The 4,487-nt window shown below is 47.6% G+C and overlaps 1 pseudogene; it reads left to right on the top strand.

Moving 5' to 3' along the window:
• The first annotated feature begins 476 nt into the window (after positions 1–476).
• LOC135873854 (olfactory receptor 52L1-like) lies at positions 477–1,825 on the top strand (annotated as a pseudogene).
• Positions 1,826–4,487: the final 2,662 nt, after the last annotated feature.

Genomic DNA, 4,487 nt, shown 5'->3' on the forward strand with positions numbered 1-4,487 from the left:
CAGCTCAGAGACCCCTGGAGGCCCTGTGGGAGATTGCCCAGTCCCAGCACAAGCCCTGCCTCGCTCCACTCACTGGAGACTTCCTGAGCCCAGCCTCTGGTGTGACCAGACAGCCACAGACTGTGAAGTCCTCAAGGTCACGCAGGAGCCAGGCTGCTGGGGGGTCCCAGCCCACACCCACAGGCAGAGGTGGCCAGATCCAGTGGGAGTCTATGGTTGCAATGCCACTCAAATTTGCAGCAACTATCAAAGGTTGTGGTTTCTGCAACCAATCATCAGCCAGCGATTTTCTTGCAGCCAGATCTATAAATGACTCCAGGAACGTACAGTGCTTGGATTGGCTCCTACAGTTCATGAGCCTTGGCAAACCCTGCATGGCTTTTAACTTGTTTTATAATAATGATCTTTCCCCATTGTCTCCACTTGTCCCCGGTGCATCGGCCTCCCCAGCCCCCTCGGGGCGCAGTACGCTGGGCATGGGGAAAAGCAGGGGACTGTTTGTCAGTCTCACGCTCTCTGCTGAGCTGCGGCTGCTCAGGTAAGGCAGAACCCTGTTGGGATTCCACAGCCATGGCTATAAACCGCCCTGCCCAGCGCTCCTCCGGCACTTCACAGAGACTCTCCGGACACCTCCCGCTGGCTGGGGCAGCCCCTCTCTGCTGCGCAGGAGCTGGGTGAGTGCAGGGCTTTGGAGCCCAGAAATGGCCCTGGTTAGCGGCACCTGCCCCACATAACAGCCCAGAGGAAGCACATAGAATCATACAATCATAGAATATCAGTGTTGGAAGGGACCTCAGGAGGTCATCTAGTCCAACCCCCTGCTCAAAGCAGGCCCAACCCCAACTAAATCATCCCAGCCAGGGCTTTGTCAAGCCTGACCTTAAAAACCTCTAAGGAAGGAGATTCCACCACCTTCCTAGGTAACCCATTCCAGTGCTTCACCACCCTCCTAGTGAAAAAGTGTTTCCTAATATCCAACCTAGACCTCCCCCACTGCAACTTGAAACCATTGCTCCTTGTTCTGTCATCTGCCACCACTGAGAACAGCCAAGCTCCATCCTCTTTGGAACCCCCCTTCAGGTAGTTGAAAGCAGCTATCAAATCCCCCCTCCTTCTTCTCTTCTGGAGACTAAACAATCCCAGTTCCCTCAGCGACCGGGCAATACACACCAATGCTTGCCTGGCACTCATTTTTTTGATTCACTCAATTAGCACCATGGAATCTGGGTTCATGCTGGCCATCGCCTTTGATCGCTACATTGCTATCTGTAACCTGCTGCGACATTCAGCCGTTCTGACCAATTGGGTTGTAGCCAAGATAGGGCTGGGTGTTGTGATGAGGGGGGCCGTGCTACTGGGCCCTCACCCATTCCTGCTTCAGCGACTCCCATAGTGGAGGACCCATGTCATTTCTCACACCTATTGTGAGTTCATGGCACTGTTGAAACTGGCCTGTGCGGACACAACGGTTCTGAGTGCCCATAGTCTGGTCATGGCATTTCTAACAGCGGGGTTAGATTTTATCCTCATTGTCCTGTCCTACATCCTGATCCTTCGGGCTGTTTTCAGACTCCCCTCCAAGGAGGCGCGGCGCAAGTTCCTCAGCACCTGCGGCTCCCATGTCTGCGTCATGCTAGTTTTTTACACTCCTGCGATCTTTTCCTTCCTCTCCCACTGCTTTGGCCACATGGCTCCCCATGTTCACATCCTCATCGCCAACATGTACTTGCTCTTCCCTCCCATGATGAACCCCATCATCTATGGGGTGAGAACCCCGGGGATCCGGCAGAGGGTGCTCCATGTCTTGGGTGTCAAACCAGCCTGAAGCCCACGGGACTGGTCAGTGGCTGGGGAGCAAAGTCCATTTTTAGTACTAGAGTTTTATGTATTATGTATAAGTTAAAATGAAGAATAAAGAATAACAATGTAGCATGAATTAAATGTATTGATATATGATATGATTTGACCATATTCTGCCAGCCACCCTTTCTGAAAGCAGAAAGGAATAGCCTAGTGTGCCATTGGTAAAGATGCACCAGCAAGAATCTTGTGTCTGAAGTTGATTTCAAGGCAGTAATAGACCTTTAGGGTCACCGCTTTGTTGTAGGTTTAAAATTAGCAGTTTAATATAAGTAAAAGAATGCAATGATTGTTTTCTCCTGCATTGTAATCTGATATTCCTGGTCAAATGCTCTGTGTAAATCAATTCTGTTTTGTGTGTGAATGAGGAATGTGTGCATTAGAAGATAAGTGTGAGGCCATCTCCGGAGCAGATGTTCTAGGGAGGAACCAAGGACCGACGTAAAGGCACCAGGAGATTGCAACGCGCCCCTATTGAGATGTCAAAGGAGGGCAGATTAACAACTCTAAAGATGATTCAGGCACCTATCAATCGGGACAAAATAGCTGTGATCAAAACCAGCATGAGGTAACTCACTGAGAGAGTGATGAAGGAACAAAATGAAGAATGAGAAGAACAATTTAAGAAAACAAACACTCATCAAATGACGATTCATTATAGCATGATGGTGCAAAACTCATTGGTCCCAATGAAGGAAGATCAGTATATAAACAGGGTGGTTTGCCATGAGATTTTTGGTTCGTCCTGACAGGACTTCCCTGGAGCATCATGCCGCGACTGACAGAACCCGGCTCCCCCTTACCCGCGATCAACCTAGCTGGCCACTAGGTTGCTCCGGACTCTGGACTGGTAACTATAACATTGACTGGTGGGACAGTGTGTGTGTGTGTGTGATTGAATGCATATGCTAATTGTTGTATCTCCAATAAACGCGGCATATTGCTTTTTCCCATGAAAAAAGATCCTGTGTGCTTCTTATAAGCATAACACATACAGGTGACATCAGGGCCAGAAAGGCTAGGAATCCACACGGCTCAGTCACCCCCCCGCTGTGGAAACCCACCTCAGATTGCTGAGCAGCAGGGCTAATAAACACGCTTGTCTGGGCCTGAAGCACAACACGGCTTTCACTTTCCACTGGCCTAGAACATCGTTATCGCTTGTCATTTCCACCCGGAAATCCCTTTCTTAATGATTCCCAACATTCTGTGTGCTTATTTGACTGTCACTGCACATTGAGTGGATGTTTTCAGAGAACTATCCACAACGACTGGCTTTAAGTCTGAGCTTGATAAATTCATGTAGGGGATGGTATGATGGAGGACAGGATTAAAATTCAAAATGATCTGGATAAACTGGAGAAATGGTCTGAAGTAAATAGGATGAAATTCAATAAGGAAAAATTCAAATTACTCCACTTAGGAAGGAACAATAAGTTGCACACATACAAAATGGGAAATGACTGCCTAGGAAGGAGTACTGCGGAAAGGGATCTGGGTGTCATAGTGGATCACAAGCTAAATATGAGTCAACAGTGTAACACTGTTGCAAAAAAAGCAAATATCATTCTGAGATGTATAAGTAGGAGTACTGCAAGCAAGACACAATAAATAATTCTTCCACTCTACTCCGCACTGATTAGGCCTTAGCTGGAGTATTGTGTCCAGTTCTGGGTGCCGCATTTCATTAAAGATGTGGACAAATTGGAGAAAGTCCAGAGAAGAGCAACAAAAATGATTAAAGGTCTAGAAAATATGACCATTGAGGGAAGATTGAAAAAATTGGGTTTGTTTAGTCTGGAGAAGAGAAGACGGAGAGGGGACATGATAACAGTTTTCAAGTACATAAAAGGAGGGAGAAAAAATGTTCTTTTTAACCTCTGAGGATAGGACAAGAAGCAATGGGAAAAATTTTTTCCTAATATCCAACCTAAACCTCCCCCACGCAACTTGAGACCATTACTCCTTGTTCTGTCATTTGCTACCATTGAGAACAGTCTAGATCCATCCTCTTTGGAACCCCCCCTCAGGTAGTTGAAAGCAGCTATCAAATTCCCCCTCATTCTTCTCTTCTGCGGGATAAACAATCCCAGTTCCCTCAGCCTCTCCTCATAAGTCATGTACTCCAGCCCCCTAATCATTCTTGTTGCCCTCCACTGGACTCTTTCCAATTTTTCCACTTCCTTCTTTTAGTGTGGGGCCCAAAATGGACACAGTACTCCAGGTGAGGCCTCACCAATGTTGAATAGAGGGGAATGATCATGTCCCTCAATCTCCTGGCAATGCTCCTACTTATACAGCCCAAAATGCTGTTAGCCTTCTTGGCAACAAGGGCACACTGCTGACTCATATCCAGCTTCTCATCCACTGTGACCCCAAGGTCCTTTTCTGCAGAACTGCTGCCTAGCCACTCGGTCCCTAGTCTGTAGCTGTGCATGGGATTCTTCTGTCCTAAATTCAGAACTCTGCACTTGTCCTTGTTGTACCTCATCAGGTTTCTTTTGGCTCAATTCTCTAATTTGTCTAGGTCCTTCTGTATCCTATCCCTACACTCCAGCATATCTACCACTCCTCCCAGTTTAGTGTCATATGCAAACTTGCTGAGGGTGCAATCCATCCCATCGTCC

This window comes from Emys orbicularis, chromosome 1, assembly GCF_028017835.1.
Source record: "Emys orbicularis isolate rEmyOrb1 chromosome 1, rEmyOrb1.hap1, whole genome shotgun sequence".
Classification (NCBI taxonomy): domain Eukaryota; kingdom Metazoa; phylum Chordata; order Testudines; family Emydidae; genus Emys; species Emys orbicularis.